Source organism: Enhydra lutris, unplaced genomic scaffold (genome assembly GCF_002288905.1).
Source record: "Enhydra lutris kenyoni isolate GAN:26980312 unplaced genomic scaffold, ASM228890v2 scaffoldscaffold2, whole genome shotgun sequence".
Lineage (NCBI taxonomy): Eukaryota > Metazoa > Chordata > Mammalia > Carnivora > Mustelidae > Enhydra > Enhydra lutris.
Genome location: NW_019154086.1, coordinates 1,914,133 through 1,931,945, shown reverse-complemented (window position 1 = coordinate 1,931,945; position 17,813 = coordinate 1,914,133). Strand labels below are relative to the sequence as shown.

General features: G+C 43.8%; 1 protein-coding gene across 2 annotated transcripts in view; it reads left to right on the top strand.

The window, feature by feature from the left end:
* Window positions 1-598: 598 nt before the first annotated feature.
* Window positions 599-17,813, top strand: part of LOC111151093 (interleukin 1 receptor accessory protein) — a 125,731-nt gene continuing 108,516 nt past the window's right edge. For both annotated transcript variants that reach the window (XM_022508865.1, XM_022508874.1), the window contains exon 1: window positions 599-818. The gene's annotated coding sequence lies outside the window, so the exon portion shown is untranslated. The remainder of the gene's footprint in view (window positions 819-17,813) is intronic.

The following is a 17,813-nucleotide window of genomic DNA, read 5'->3' as shown; positions in this document are numbered from 1 at the left end:
GTGCCAGGCAGTGTGCTAGGCACTGGGTATCCACCCGTGGAAAATACAGATTCAGTCCTGCTGTCATGACCATTTGTTTGTCCCACGACTGTCACTTGTGGCGAAGCAAGAGCTCCGGAACACCAAAATTGAGTCTGTTTCTTCCTGTCGCACTCTGTGCTTGGCACATGGTGAGCGCGCTCACATCCTGTAGTCTGAACTGATTCATTGCTTTGGTGCAGCAGGACAGCTAAGTACACAGAGCCGGGGAGAAAAGGCAGGGTGGCATCATCTCGCCTGGAAGACCAGGACCCTGCAATGAACGCCTGTGTGCAAATCTGTGTACAGTGGGGGCGTATCTTCCCAGTGCGCCTGGCAGCGGGCCAATCACCGGAACCCACCCTCTCCTCTGCGGGCGCGCTCAAGCCAGCCCAGGCGGTGGCGGGGCGCAGACGGGGCCAGGCGCAGCCTCGCGTTGGTTCGCAGGCAGGCCCAGCGCGGCTCCTCCTCGCCGCGGGCGGGGCTGCCCTCGGTGCCGCCCCGCGACCGGCGCCCCACGACCCGCGCTCCGCGAAGCTCGGAGCGCCGGGGGCTGGCGAGCCAGGGCGGCGGGTGGAGCCCGGGCAGCGCAGCGGCGACCAATCGCGCCGCGCAGGGGGAGGAGCCCCAAAGGGGGAAAAAGAAAGTGCGGCGGAAAGTAAGAGGCTCATTGGGGGAAGACTGGCCGGATCAGGGTCCCTGGGCTCGGCTTTGGCCAGACTCACCGAAAGAAGCAGTGTCGGGCGACCCTGCCGCCCGTCCCCACTGGTTCTCTGCGCCCGCTCTGCTTCCCAAGAAAGGTGAGTCTCTCGCTGTCGTGAGGGCTCGGAGGAATCACCTACCCGCAGAATCTCAGGGTGGAAGGACTCCTGAAAATCGTCTCGTTCAACCCTCTTATTTTCCAGAAGGACAAACTGAGGCACAGAGCGAGGTAGCAGCGGGGATAGATCACACAGCTAGTTAGTGCTGTGGTCGGGACTCGAACCCAACTGTCCAGAGCCCCATTTTTGCTTTGTGCAGATTGAGGTAGCGCAGTTTGGGGACGGCTGCGCGTTGCTGCACCCCAGTTCCAGCCCTCTGAGGGATCTACCCTGGCGTACCCCCGCCTGGGTATCTCCAGAGCGCTGCTGTGAGCGGTGAGGATAGAAGAGGGCGGTGTGTCCCAGCCTGTCTCATGCCAGGAGCTGTGACAGCCTGGGGAAAGGCTGCTTGCAGCCTCGCTCCGTCCTCCCCTGACCTGCTTTCTCAGAAAGATACCCCTGCCGAGGGTGTCTGGCTGGCTCCTGGGGAGGCGGTGGCGAGGGGAGGGACGTCGGGGCTCGGATGACTGGGGTTGGTACTCACAGCTGTCTCCCTGCGCGGGGAGGAAGCTGGTGGTCCCGTAGGGGATAGGATGCTCCTCGGTTAGGAATAGCTAGCTTCATGGAGCCATGGCCCCCGTCACTTCTGAGTGCCCGGGAGGCAACAAGGAAACTGAGTTGAAGGGAAAAATCACAAGCAGAAAAGCAAACTTCTGCCGTTTTCTTTAAGAACCAGTACCCAGTCTGTCTTCCCTCCACCTCCGGCGGTGAAATCGAGAGCCACCGCCGCTGGGAGGGCTTCTGCTGCTCCTTTCCACAGATCCCGGGTTAGTTGCCGGCTGAGGAGTATTTAGACCTGGTTTTGATTCCAGCTCTGCCGACTATTAGCTGTGTGAACTTGGTGGGGCAAGTTATCTAATCTTCTCGGTACTCAGTTTTTGCCCCTGGCCGCATCAGGGAGATGATAAAGATCACAATGAGCCCTGAGGGTAGTTGGAAGGATGAAATGGGATAATTCAAATGGTACGTCTAGCGCAGTGCCTGGCCTGACAGCTGGTTAATTTGAGATCGATGGACACTATTGTAAATATTGTTACACACTAACCCTGGAGACAGTGGATTTTCAGAACGGTGATTTCATACTACCTTAAAGTGACTTTTTTTTTTTTTTTTTTTTTTAAATCTGGAATGCTGTGGCTTTTTCTTATTTGGAGTTTGAACAGCTTTTATAGGAAGTGTTTTCGGAGTGCTGTCTCCATGTGACTTTGATCATGGATGCTTGAGCTGGAAATATCAAATTAATGTTTCTCAGTGATGCCGAGGCCCCTCGTTTTTAGGCCAAGCCTCAGTCTGTGAAGCCCTGGTCTGAGGCACCTTTTATTTGCAAAGACGGTCTTGAATTTGATGAGAAGTAGGAAGACAAGGGAAGTTGGAAGTTCCTTCTGTGTTACAGACTGTGCTAATCCTTGTTTTCCTGCTGTCTTAGGTCAGACAAGCAACTTTATGTTTTCTTTAATAGAGGAAAACAACAGCACAATTCTCACGTATTTCTTTGGGATTATGCCGTGATGTTGCTAAATTCAGTCCCTCTGGACACAGACATACCTTATTTAAACATAAATACTACACATGCCTACTCTAGTCGTCCTTAATTATTGTTATTTTAAAATGAATAGCTCCCCTCATATATCCCCACGAGGCTCATGAAAATTGATTTTATTCTGATTGACTTTATACAGTTATTTACTAGTGTCTCCTGGCTATGCCGTTAAGTCCCCGAATTGAGTGTTCAGCATTTATAGTTGGCTGCCTGCTTCCCAGTTCCTTCCATTTGCGTGGGGTATTGATGAGTGCATAGGAGGGGGTGTGATACATCTTGAGGGAAGAGAAGAACTTGGCCGTGTCCCTGTAGGTACCTCCTGCACCAAGCATTTGCAGGGGATGGGATCTCTTGCTTCCATCAGCCTGTTCTGTGTGCATGCATTGTGATCAGTGGGCCAGGATACGTCTGATCGTGTGCCTGAGAACTTAGGGGGCCTGTGGGCAAAAGGAAAATGTTAAAAAATAAGGTCAGAACAAGGGGATGGAAGGGAGATTGGAAGGTAATTTTTTTTGGTTCCGGCTCTTTAAAGAAAGGATACCCAGTTATATCTTTCCTCCTTATCCAGATTATTTGTTACAAAATTCATACATATAGATAGATAGAACTTTAAAATTTCCAAAACATATTCCATATATATTATCTTTCTTGCTACTTGCAATAGCCCTGAGAGAAGGACATGGGAGGCATATTAATGGTGGAAGGAGCTTAGGTTTTGTGGTCAAATTCAAATTTCAGCCCTAATTCCTTTGCAGCTAGGTCATACTGAGCAGTTTTTTTCACCATTTAGGGCTTTTGTTTTACTCAATTCTAAAATGGAAAGGAAAATGCTTACCCCGAGAATTCGTGTGAGGATAAAATTAAGTGGAATAATGTAAAATCTATGTAGTGAGTAGTTGCTCATTAAGTGGTATCTCTTCTTAGCTGGTCTCAAAAGAGACTGAGTGAGACTCAGAGAAAGGAGAGGTTGCTAAGAGTCACATGGTTATTATGTTTCGGCCTGTGAGTAGAGCTTACACCTTGTAAATTCTAGTTAAGGGTTTTTCCCTGTCACACCCCATCCCGTCACTGCTCTGAGTTCTTTAACAATTTACCTCAGTTAAGGTGACCTTATTGGGCTGGTGTAGGGGATCCTTTCTGTCCCAAGAGGAAATTTCCTTGCTGAAGGAACAGTCCATAAGCGTGCTCTGTAGAGGTTAGGGGGGGTCAGCTCCTAGGAGAGCAAATTCAAAAGCCCTGATATCTAAGGCAACATTCCTACTCTCCTGCCTTTAAATAATGCACCTTCCATTCCTAAGAGGAAGGGGACTGTGAAGACATGAAGTTCAGAATTATATTACGTATTTCTTCCTGTTCTGAGTGTTTTCTTCTCTCTGTCATCCTTGTGCTAATTCATAGGGCAGTAAGAAGGTTGTGCAACAAATGTCATGAGTGACCATTGTGTTCTTCACTTCTCTCGCTAATGCAGGGGGTACAGGATGGAATGGAGAGCAGTAGGCAGAGGTAGCATTTGCAAAAAAGACCACTCGCTGCTTGTTGACAGTGCTGATCACTGGTCTGGAGCCTCAGTCCTCCCTGTGGAAAGTGATGGCTGCAGGCTTATGTAGGAAAACGAACAGATCTGTTTCTGGCCCAGGCAATGGGGCCATTTATCCGTTGAGACTCCCCATAGGTCATCAGGTTTCTCTGCTTTGCAGCAAGCAGACAGGCTTGCAAATGCAGTTCTGGGAGAAACATTTTTGTTCCTTGCTTTTGGCATTTGGAAGCATATGTTTGCCAAAAGGTATCCAGTTAGCGTCATCTTACCTGGCACAGTTAGAAAAGCAGAATGTGGCTGGACAAAATCGGAGGAAGAGGCAGAAGAGAAAAATAAATAAATAAATAAACAAACAAATAAATAAATAAATAAAGGTTATCTCCAGCATACACACAGTTTCATTTGTTGCTCAACTTTGTCAGGGCTTCTGCTGGTGACACAGATGTAGGATCTGGTGAGTCACTGTCGCCTTGCCCGTGAAATATTAAAGAGAGCCACCTACTGTGCTCTTTGCAAATTTTGGAAATTGCTCTGTGGGTGAAATAAAAACCCCAAAGAATGGAAAAGTTACAGAACATTTGGCATCTGATCTTTTGTGGGATTAATTCAGTTTAGCTACTCATTGGCTCAGGTTTGTTTGTTTGCTTGTTTTCTCTTTTAGAAATTGAGAATGTACCTAGGGGATTGTGGCACTGATGGGGAGACCTCCTGGTAGCCTGACTTGATTCTGCCCAGCTCTGGCACCTGGGGCAGTGTCGAGTTGTAGAATCTGACAAGGACCTGAGGCAAGTTAGGGTACTGTGGTGAGCCTCTGTCTCCTCAGCCGGGAAACAGGAACACTGACGCCTACCCAGAAGCTGGAGTCCCTATCCCAGCACCTTATTCACTGGAGGCATTCAATAAATGTGAATTCTGCCATTAGTTCTTTCAATTTATTAGTCTGTTAAATTGTGAAAATCAAAATGTAATAGTTATTCGCTACTGAACTCCATTGTGGATTGTACTGTTTTATAAGTATCACCTCATTTAATCCTTGCAGTGACCCTGTGTATTTTTGGAGGCAACTGAGGCTCAGAGACATTAAGTAGGTTGAAAGGTCTGAGATTGTGTGGCCTCTGGACTAGAAGTGAGAGCCTGGGCTGGGACCAATGACACCCACCCATCCCCATCCTGCCATTCTGAGTCTGGGATTACCTTGCCTGGAACTGAGAAGTCTCTAGCTCTGGGCTTCAAATGGGAGGTTCTTCTGCCCCAATACATTGTTATTTTTCATTAAGATTCCCTTCAACTCCAAAATTCTGTCTCCATATCTCATTGTAAAAGTCGAAGCTAGAAGAGGAAAGGGGAATAAAGAGAAAATACCCTTATGTTTTATGCCAAGAGATCTATTTTCCGGTCAAACAGAGGAGGGCAAAAGAAATCAGCATTCATTGGTACGTGCACGTCTGTCATTTCACTTAAGCATAAAAATAACTCTCAGACATATATTATTATCCGCCTTTTACAGATGAAAGAACGAAGGCTCAGGGAGACTTACGGACTTGCTCAAGGTTAGTCAATTAGTAAGAACTAGATTTGGTGTGTTTCTGAGCACAAAGGCATTCGGGCTACCTTACCGTGTTTGCTAGACACCACACCATCAAATCGGAGGACTTGGAGAGTTAGATTCAGGAATGTCCCCTCCTTGTGTCCTCATACCATACCATCGCAGTAGCCATGTCCTTTCCTCCTCTACCTTCCTATGCCTGCTGCTAGAATCCTTGCCTCATTCTTCCCAGTCTGTGGGACCACATGAAATGCTTGTACTGTCTTCTTTCTATCTCTACTGTGATTTTCAAAACTTATTTGTTTGTTTTCACTCTGGGCCAGTAATTTGTCCCTGTTGTTTCTTGTCCAAGTCCCTGATTAGCGCCTAAGCAGCGGAAGAACATAGCACAGTGCCTTGTATGTAAAAAGTGCAGAGTGAAGGGAATGATGGCTTCATACTGTGTCGGGTGGGTCCAGTGTTGACATTCTCGTTTTCTTACACTTCACTACATTACTAGTTATCTCAAAGGCTGTCTATATAAACTTGGAATGTAGCTTTCATTTCCTTTAATGTTGTGGTTACAAAACCAGAAAAATGCTAAGGAGTCACAGTCTCTAAGAAGGTTGGACATCCCTAGCTCAATGATGGACAAAAAGACATTTTTATCCTAAGAAAAAAGGGCGTTTTGCAGCCAACATAGGGAAGGAAAGATTTGCTTGCATGTGTTGACAGCAAGGCCAGTGTCAAGTGTTATAAATTAATTACCTGAAAGAAAGTAGGAAGTTTCCAGGGAGGTGGGCAGCTGCAATGAACTTCGATCTTAAGATTTCTAAAAACAGTGAAGAATGAGCATCCATCTAGCTATTATTTGATATAATTGGAATAAAGACAGGTGACCTTTTATATCTAGTTTCCATCCAGGAGAAGGCTGTGGTTTCTACCTGTCTGGCACATAAGTCCTTATGATTACACTGGCTTCCTTGTTTCCCAATCAATGCTAAAGGCAACAGAAAAGAGAACCAGTCATTTTACAAACTCTGATATCTGGAAGTGTTCTTTTCATAGATAACACAGGTCCTTAAGCCAGTTATGGTTAGATGCTATGGTAACTTTGCTCAAGTTATTTGGTCTGTCTCTGCTTTCTTTTCTCTTCTTTTCTTTTTTTGAAGAACTTTTTTATTTGAGAGAGAGCGTGCGCGCACGCGCGCGCATGAGAGAACATCATAGTACGGAGTGAGAGAAGCAGGATCCCTACTGAGCAGGGGGTCAGACACATGGGGCTTGATCCTAGGACCCTGGGATCATGAGCTCAGCCGAACACAGGTGCTTAACAAACTGAGCCACCCAGGTGCCCTCTGTTTTACTTTCATCATCTATAAAAGGGGATAATGAAACCCATTTCATCAGGCTTTGATAGGTGTCAATCATATGCCATAACATTTGTTAAGGGCCTGATGCATTGGAATTTTAACCTTTATTATGATTAACAGCTGCCGTGATACTCAGTTGCATGCCCAAATTGATATGGGAACAGAAAGTGTAAGACTTAGGTTCAAATAATAATAGTTTTAGTTATCTAGAACTTTAACCACCCAAAATGACTTTTATTACATACACAGGCACACACATTTTTTTTTTCTTTACAATAATCTGAGGTAATTAAGGCATGCGTTGCCAACAACATGTATATCCTGAGTCTGAGAGGTTAAATATTGCTAAGGCCACACAATTAGCACATAGTGGATCTGGGGCTTGGACCCCAGCTTTCTAACTCCAAGTTATGTGTTTCCCCCCAACTTAATGATTCACTCCAACAGCCCCACTACTGGTTAATTGCTTTTCCTTCTCAGAGTCCTTTTTCTCATTTCTAAAATGAGAAATTTAGACAAGGTGTTTTCTAAGGTATGATATTCTATGAATCTGTGTCTGTGGAGTGATGACTTGGGAGATACCATGAAAAGCTAAGAGAAGAATCGCCGCGTTCTTTCCACAGAGGTACCCACACACCATGATGTGGCGGGTGCCCCAAGTCCCAGATACCCAGCAGCCTAACTGTCCTCAGTGAGACCCACAACTGAGCGCCACACTGGGAGTTAGATCCATAAAGACACCTTCCGTGTCCTTCAGGATGTGATTCTACCACATTCCCATGACCTGTTAACTATTTTCCTCCTCAGGATCCAGGTTGGGGGCTGGGAAGAGAAAATAGCTGGCTGGGTTATGCACACTGACATTTATTGTATGGGAAATGAAAAAAGAGAGGCTTTTCATATAAAGCAAGCTCTGTATCACCATTAATCACCATAATCTTCCCCAAAGAAATAAAGAGATAAAATATTTGGCTTTCATTTGAATTTTAGCATTATGAGTGCATATTTTCTGCTTTCTTCTTTTGAGCTAATTTAGTGCCCATGGAAGAAGCTTGGCTCTCATTGAATAAATATAGGAGTTCTTTCAACTTACAGAAATGATGGATGCTGGAGACTGGAAATACACACTAAATAGCACTTTTCTGGAAGATTAGACTTCGGTTTCCAATTAAAGAATGAAACAATGGTAGGGGTTGGGGACTGAATGGTTAGAGTTGGTGGTGGAAAGTTGGCTGGTTTAGAGTCATTGAATCCTAGATATTGCTTGCTTAGCCTGTGGAGACTTAGTTTCCTCATCTGGGAAATGGCAATTAGCATACTCTAGCTCTCTCCTAGATCGATACACATCTATATCTATACCTGTACCTGTATCTATATATTGATATATATTACCGAGGTTAAAATCAGATGAAATGGGGGCGCCTGGGTGGCTCAGTGGGTTAAGCCTCCACCTTCGGCTCAGGTCATGATCTCAGGGTCCTGGGATCGAGCCCCACATCGGGCTCTCTGCTCAGCAGGGAGCCTGCTTCCCCCTCTCGCCCTCTGCCTGCCTCTCTGCCTACTTGTGATCTCTCTCTCTCTGTCAAATAAATAAATAAAATCTTAAAAAAAAAATCAGATGAAATGTTTTAAATCCCTAGCACTTAATACCAGGCACCCAAAGCGCCTTCCATAAGCATTCATTCTTCTCCTCACTCAGCATTGTTATATATCCCAAAGCCTCAGCCCTATGATGAAATTCACACAAAACACAGATGGAGAGGAGGTGTGTATTGAGTAGATGTTTCCACTGGTCTAAGGAAATTTTCCCCAATTTGATGAACAATGGGGATGGTAAGGATAGGAAGTGAGAGTGATGTTTACCTTAAAATATCTGCAAAATTTTCATGTGGAGGAGGAATTAGACTGGTGAGAAATTGTGGTGCATGGACCATCTCCATCTGAATCATCTGGACAACTCATTAAGGAAGCAGGTAGTTAGGGCCTCGGCACTGAAGTCTCAGTATCACTGCATCAGAATTTTCTAGATCAAGAGGGAGTATATTGTAGGAGTCTGGAGTCTTGCTACATAGGTTCATATTCTGGCTCCATTTGTATAATTCTGGACAAGTGACTTAATTTCTTTGTGTGAAATGAGATAAACACAAATGTAACTCATTGGATTGTTAGTGATGACTAAGTCAGTTAATACAAATGAAGTTCCCAGAACAGTGACTGGCACAAGAAACCACACATTATTTCCTTCAGTGTGTAAGGTGGTCTTTAAAATACCTTGTAAGGCCATGTATGATTTACATTGTTTCCTCTCTACCCCACTCTCTCAGATAACCACGAAGCTAACTCCTTCATCTCCTTGAAACTTTTGCTGCAATGTCTTCTCAGCAAAGCCTATTTGGTTGCTTTGTATAAACTTACCCCCCTTCCTGCTTCCCATCTCCACCCATGCCGGTACTCATCTCACTAACCCACTCTGCTTTTCCGTTTTCCATAGTGGTTGTCACCTTTACCAGCTTCCACATATTTAGTCTGTCCATTGTTTATTGTCTAGTTCACCCCCCACTAGAACTTAACACTCACAAGGCCAGAGACCCCGCTCCTTGCTCTATCCCATGAAGAGGGCCTCGCTCATAGCAGCTGCTTAGTCATGAGGAAATGATGAGTAAATACATGCATAGACAGGTGTTTATATATATATAATTTATATATAATTATATATATAATTATTTGTCCTCAAGGGGTAGAAAGAAAGAGTTGGAACTGGACAAGAAAATAAATTACATATGTAATACTGAAATTTAAAAAATCTTGTTTCATACACATACATATACAAACTTATATACACTAATACACATATGTATGCATATTGCCTTGAGAAGGTGGCATTTAAATTAAGGGAAAAGCCTGTAAAGGAGCCAAGCTGGTCTGAGATCGTGGTTGAGGTGGCAGCGGCCAGGTGAAAGGGGGAGAAGGACTGGGAATAAAGTCCCAAGATAAGCTGGGAGGTCACCGAAAGGATTGAAGGAGGGTGGTGACCAGGTGTGCTGTATTTGGAGCCAGAGAGTGAAGGAAAATGGAAGAATTTATGTATAAGATGAGTTAAACTGCTTTGATCTCATATAAGGTCCTATGAACAGAGGAGAAAGAAAGTTGAGTTTCATTGATATGTCATTCATAGACTTCCCCATTAGAATGTCTCAAAACAAACACACACACACACACACACACACACACGCACACACAAATAGGTAAAAGAGGCAAAACCAGATTCCTTTGCTTTTTCTCAAATGATATCATTCTTATTTCCACATGTACCAAGTAATGGGTGAAAATGTATGCACTGTTGCTCAATTCAATTCAGCTGGAAATTTTACAGTTCTTGTGTAGGTGTTTTATGTAATCAGTCCCCCAAACCACTGGACCCAGAGCTATTTCCTTATAAGAGCTATTTCCTTATATTTTCCTTATAAGATTCTTAGTAGCAGTTTCTGAAATCCAATGTATCAAGGAGTGAGCATATGAAAGGCAAATTGAATTCCACGTAAGATCAATTTCTTCTCTCTGGCTCTACAGATGTAAATGGTGCCTAACTCTTCAAGAAGTGGAACTCCTCTGTGAAGTCTTTACTGATATGCATATGTAGTCTCACATATGCCAGGCATCTTTCAAGTGCTTTACAAATATTAGCTTGTTGAAACCAAAGAATAACTGTCCTCTATTATTTCTCTTTGTAGAACGGAAAACCGAGGCTCGAAGTCATGGAGGTTAGTTAGCGGTAGAGCCAGTATTTGAACTTGGAGCAAGTGTAACCATTTGGTTACACAAATGTAACCATTCTGCCCTCTGATTATAAGTGACCCCGAATATTTTTTTTTCATCTCTTTTTGTCCCACTTCATGGTGATTCATATGAAGGAATAGTTCAATAAATGTCTTGAATCAGTGAATGCATATGTGACCTATTCTTTCACGTTATATTATTTCATTAGCATATAGTGGTAAAACGTGGCTTTTAGACTGAGACGGTCAGTATAGGGTCATGCTACTCACTATCTCTGGGATATGGCAAATTTACTTAACATCTTTAAACTTGTGTCCTCATCTGCATCGTTGGCACAAGAATAAAAGCGTCGTTAGGATTAAGTATGTGCATGAAGTGCTTAGCACAGTGCCTGGAACATAATTAGTGCTCAGTCCATTTGAGCTATTTTTATTATTTTTGAACTAAAATAACCTCCCCAAACATGCATACACTTACATACTCAGGCAGTTTTTCAGTTGTGCTTATTTTATTAACTTCCTTTAAAAAATCAGAGCCAAAGACCCAATCATATAATCAGTGATACTAATTTTGTTCCAGAAAATTACAGTCCCTTAACCTCAGCAGAAAACTCTTGCAGGTAGAAGGACCAGTCCCAGGGAATGATGTGGGAGCAACAATGCTGCAGGACTGTCCTGTCCATCTCTGACATCTGACATACCTGCAGACAAGTATTTCTCACCCTGCCACCCTCCTCCTCAGGCAGACCTGGCTTGTGGGAAAGTTATTTTGTACTCCAGTGACGGTTCGAGAACATTCTGGGTGACAAAAGGGAAAGCAGAAGAAGACTCATATTTTACCCTAGATAACACTTAATGAGACTCATTTATAGAATGTATTGGAAGTTTCGGACCTTTTGCTAATTCATAATCACTCACATTGAGTCCGTGCTTCTTGTGTGCCAAGAGCTGTGCTGAATGCTTTGTTTTTATTGTCTCACTCAATCCTATTACAACCTTATTTAAAGTTTAAATTTTAATTTTAAACTAGGGGGGTAAATGAGAGTGTTAAGAGTTGCCTCCATAGGTGTATCGGGGAGGCTGTGATGATAAAATCGAGTATTTCTTGCCCGTGTTTTGCCATAGCTTTGCTCCAAAACAGACTGTGCAGGGTTGCAGCACCATCGGACTCTCTGGGGACCTTCCCTGCAGTGAAGAGATGTTTGGCAGAGAAATGAGGCAAAGGTTGTATGGGGAAGGCAAGAAGCTTCATTCTAGTTGACAGTTTATTTTGCCCTGGAAGAAACTAGTAACAATGAACTCAGTCCTCTTTTGCTGATAGCATTTGCTTGCTTCTTTGTAAGAAGCCAATATGGTGCTGACATACAATGACCTTCTTTGTTTTTTTGTTGTGACATACTGAAAAGGTATAACTTTTATTGTCCCACCTCTCTCAAGTTTGATGATTTCCTTGGAGGAAAGGTCCACACACACAACGCACATATATATGCTCACAAACATGAGGACAGTGCCCTAGTCATAGCTGACACTCTATATATTTGCTGAATGAATGCCTGAGAAAAACAAAATAAAACAAAACAAAATAACACACACACACACACACACACACACACACACTCCCCGCCCCCCCCGAGAATGGTAGGGACTATGGATTTTTTTTTTTTTTAATGGTAAGATTCAGTATAACTTTTTTCCACAATTTTTGTTTTAAAAATAATTTCAGAAGAAGATTATTCTAAGATATGTGGTGTTACTTAATCTTGGTGATTCAGGACAGCTTATTGGAATGGACTGTAATTCCTTTAAAATTTATTGAGATGAGATCATTTACCCAGGTACTAAATGGCCCTAGACTGGTATACTTTTAAATTTGTGTAATCTGATTTTCATAAATTTTCTGGCCTCTCTCTCTTTCATTGTCTGCTATTTTTTTCTTGCTTTCAGCATGTCTTGCTGTAGCAGCTTTCTTTCCATTCCCCATATAATTAGCTGTTTCCGCTTTACTCTAGACTAGGGAGTGGGCTCATGAGTTTTGTTAGAACTGTGTGTATGATAAAAATAAACAGGATTGGATTCAGATTAGACAGGCTCTTCTCTAAGGGAAGGGGATGGGAAGTGGCTACCAAAGAGTCTCCCCACGAGAGAGGCTATGCCATATACAGGAACTCCAGGTTTTAGTTACCTGTGGTATTAAAAAGGGACTGAGTAGCATTGATCATTCATTTACTTGTTTGGGCCATAAGCATTTGCTGAAAACCTTTTGTAGGCAAGACATGGGTGGGATACAGAAGTTAAAATATAGTCACACAAACACAACCCCTGAAGAATAAGAATTTATAGGTCATTTTGAAAGATGAGATATTCACAGGCAATCAACTTATATAATATTTAGAAGAGTGTAGGAGTAGATAACATAACTAATAGATTATGGAAAAACATGTTTAGTTTTAAAGAGACAGCTATGCCATTCAGGAAGGGGTTTCTGAGGACCTGGTGTCTGAAGAGAGTCTTGAATCAATGGGCAGGTTTTGGACATAGACTGGAGGGGAAGAGCAGTGTACAAGTTAGGGTCCAACCAAGGGAGCATGAATGAAATGGGTGGGTGATATGGAATATGGGATTTGTCGTAGGGATTAGACCTACAACTGCGGGAGAAGCTGAAACATTAAAGCCCAAAAGAGGACAATGGGAGATGAGAAAAAGTCACTCACTCAGGACCCTGAGGAGGAGGTGGCCAAGAAGTCTGTGGAAGATCACTTCCACCTCTGGTAGGCAGGCCGTTGGGAAGAAAAAAAGCTGGATGTGAAGAGGAAGAGAAAACCTGGAACCCATGCGGACAAGCTGCAACCCTTAACTATCTCTCACTGTACCTAACCTAGATGATGTGGGTGGCCTGTGGAAGGAGCTGGTGGGCTTAGCCACAGAACTCCGCACCTGCCGGGCCTTGGACTTGGAGAGGTTGGAGGGGAAGATTTGTCAGGAGCTGAAGGCATGGTGGGTGTGGCTGCTGCCCCCTCTGGGGTCAGCCACTAGAGCAGCAATTATGTATGTGAGAGGCAGTAAGTAGGACCCAGGGGCCTACAAAGGCTCTTGCAAAACAATGGATACTGCTGCACTTTTCCTATCCAGATCTCATGTACAGTTCCCTGTGGCTACCCCTAAGAATCATACAGAGAATGGGATTCTGGGAAACATGATTCCAATTGAACTAAAGTGACACAGTTAAAAACCACGAGTGATACTCCAGATAAAGGGAAAAGGATGAAAACATGAAGTGAAGGAAGGAAACTGGTGCCTTGCTTGGGGAGAGCCCAGTTTTACTGGGAGATGGTATTCGAGCTCCGGAGTCATTGAAGATCATACTTAAAAAAGTTGACCCAAGGCCATATTGCTGAGGTCCTTAAATATTCTCTTGAGGAAGTTGTGCCTAAACCTGTAAGGCAAGGAGAAACACTGAATATTTGGAGCACGGGAGGGGCATTATCAGATCTGTCTTTTAGATATCTTTTAGATCTGTCTAAAAGACAGATCTGATATTGTGTCATAGCATTGGAGTTTAGGAAAGGAATGGGGGGATAACTGAACATTCTATTATCATAACCCAGGCAAGGAAACTTGCATTCTTCTATTTTCACTTGGGAAAATGACTCAGAATCATAAGTGATTGTTCAGAACAATACTAAAAATATTAGTGTACAATTGCAAGTTAAGGTGATTTGATGTATGGCTAGTATGTTGACTCTAATTTCTTCATGGCATACCTTGATAATGACTCTTTAAAATTCCCTGATGATTCTGCCTCCAGTATGTGAAAGGCTAGCAAAAGTGTATATGTAGCTGGAACATTGACCAACATGAAACTGGCTTACACAACCATGTCAATTCCATTCTGAGAGGAAGATCCTATAAAAATAAACATCACTGGGGCACCTGGGTGGCTCAGTGGGTTAAGCCTCTGCCTTCAGCTCAGGTCATGATCTCAGGGTCCTGGGATCGAGTCCCACATTGGGCTCTCTGCTCTGTGGGGAGCCTGCTTCCTCCTCTCTCTCTCTCTGCTTGCCTCTCTGCCCACTTGTGATCTCTCTCTGTCAAATAAATAAAATCTTAAAAAAAAATAAAAAATAAACATCACTTACTTAATTTAGTAAATAATGCTTTTTGGCTTTACTGAGTAAAGAGTAAGAGTATTCATTCTGTTTGTCCAAGTGCTTAACAATTTGCAAATGACTTACATGTCCCTTATCTCATTTGATTTGACAATGACTCTGTGAGGTCGGTTCGGTCTGAATTGGCCTAAGTGGCAAAACTGAAGCTCAGAGCCGTGGTAACCATCAAGAGCCCACTTATCCCTTGATTCAAGAGCACTCACCGCACTTGCGTAGATTCAATGGATACCTTGCTATGGCTCATCCCTCCATTTCGCACTAGGCACCACTGCCTGATAATCTTGGGGCACATTCCTGGTTCTTCCATGTTCCTGCTCTAAATCTGCCCATAGTTTTGGGACTTCATTACCTCTAAGGTCTTTTAACACCCAGAGTGCAGGCCCTTCGTAACCCTACTGTGACAGTTCCAGCTATCTCATCCCTGACCCCCTTACAGGATTTTTGCTTCTTCACACCAAAGCACAGAACACCAAACGCAGGGTAAAGAAGAAGGACTGCTTTACCAAAGCATACCTGAACAGGTATCTTAACACCCCCAGGAGATCCACATATCTTTGAATTAGGTCATTCTCTAAGTCTTTCCTATCAGCGTTTCCAAGCACATACTCCCATATGTTTATAAAACCTATCTCCTGGCTTCCTACCTGTTGAAACACAGCAGAACTTACTCATTCATCTTGACTTATTTAAAACACACACCCCTACTGCTCTATCTGCTGAGATGGCAATGGCCAACAGCGAGTGAATACAAAACCTAAAACCTCTATTCAGTGCACCCCGAAGAGTTTTGTCCTCTTAGAGGGATCCTTAAGGCATACCAAATTGGGGAGACAACCTCAGGTTTGTGCTTTGGGGTGTGTAGGATTTTTGTAGTTACTGATACAGAGACATAGTTCAGGGGAGGAGGAGGCATGCAGAAATCAAGCTTTATTAGCTGTCTTTACACAGACTACTCTTTTTTTTTTTTTTTTTTTAAGATTTTAGATATTTATTTGACACAGAAAGAGAGATCATAAGTAGGCAGAGAGGCAGGCAGGGAGAGAGGGAGAAACAGGCTCCCTGCTGAGCAGAGAGCCCGACACAGGGCTTGATCCCAGGACCCTGAGATCATGACCTGAGCTGAAGGCAGAGGCTTAACCCTCTGAGCCACCCAGGTGCCCCTACACAGACTACTCTTAATGGTCCTCTGAGAATGCTAGAAAGTTAGGGTCAAAGGCTAAGCTCCTGGCTCTGCCAATACAACAGAGAGGGATGTGTCTTATTCAGAGTTAGCTGAAACTCTGTAATTTGTCTTCTAAGTTCTGGTACAGTGTACTTTCCACTGTAATGTGCTGCTTCTTTTGCTTTCATTCTCCCACGTGAGAACTGACCTCATTTCACCCTACCAGAAATAGGGGTTTTCTGCTTCCTGCATTGCTATGCTATGTAGGGAAAAGTTCTGGAGAATTGAAGGCTAGACTTCTGGTGATAATAATAAGAAATAATAGCTGTGAAATCAGAGTGTTTACTGCGTGCCAGGTGCTTTATAATATGATCTCACGTAATCGTTATACCTGATTCCATGAGATGCTTGACCCGACCCAATAAGGCAACGGAGAGTCTGTGTGGTTAAGAAGCTTACATAGCTCCAGAGGATTTGAGTTTGGTGTATGTGAGCTGAAGCCCGTGCTGAAACTTTATGCTTTCCTTCACTGTGCTGAGGCATGCCTTCTGTCCTGTGGCCCCATCCAGTTTGCCTATGGGTTCGTGGGCATCTGTGACAGATGTTCGGTTACTTGTACACTGATCAGTCTGACAATTCCCTAGAAATCCTGCTTGAGCTAACCCACTGATCATTTTGCTTCCTCAGCTCCTTTTTCAATTTCCTTTTAAGCCTAAATAGCATAGGAAGTGCCTTAATCAATTGACACCAGCTCTTCCTATTTTAATGATCTTTTCATTTTGTCAGTATCCTTTTCTTACAATTGAGGTTTAGAGCAAGGAAGGGAATAAGTGCTTTGCAAAAGCCTTAGTCTCCTATTTTGGAAAGTGAGGTCAATGGAGGTATGACAATGCTGCTTTCAAATGCCAGAACCCCTGAGCTAAATGCCCCCCGCTGGTGTCTGTGGAAGAGAGAAGAAGACCTCTGATATGGCACCAGAGACCTCAACCAGGACAAGTAGGTACAAATTCCAGAGGATCTGAGTCCAGCTCAACCTAAGGAGACACTTATTACAGTTCAGGCCATATGAAAACTAACTCGGTAATGAGTTCATCATCATTAGAGATATTTAAAGAGGGACTACACATCCACTTGGCAAAGATGTTACAGGGATATTTGAATTTTGGAAAATGTTTGAATCAAAATGATATTTGAGGGCCTTTCCGGCCTTGAGCTTCTGTGTTGAATTCACTTAGAAACTTCATATCGGGAATAAAGCTTTCCCCTTGTTATAATTAACACCAACTAGTGATGTCGCCTCCTCCCTCCCCCCCCCGTGCTTTCCTCTTCGAACAACTGCCCGATTTAAGAAGGGGCCTTAGGATGAGGAAGGATGTGGTTCTTTCCCGCTTGGCAGCACTCCGTGTCAGAATGGAGGACTTGTGTCTGGGCCTGGCACCGATCCGTCGGGGCCTCTCACCAGCCCAGTGGTGTCTGTGACTGGAGCACGTGGGAGGTGCACATCCGTGTAGGAAAACCTCCCACTGGCTGCCAGCTCGGGATTTTTAAATTTTTTTACATTACTAATGAATACAGTCTTGCCCAGGGCAGGCCTCTTGGAGGAATGGAGACACACCCTCAAACAAGCCCTAGTCAGCCCAGACAAGCATCCCCTGAGAAAGAGCCACTCTGAAGCTGGCAGCATATGAGAAAGTGTCTTTGAGAGCAGTTTCTTCTTGCCATTTCAAAGGAGAGCCGCTTGCAGGCCAGGATATCAGGAGGGCAAAGCTTCTTTTTCCCCCGATTTTCTTTCTGATTTCTTTTTTAATTGGCTTACCACTAATCTGAAAGCTGCGCCGTTCAGGAAATGATAATCC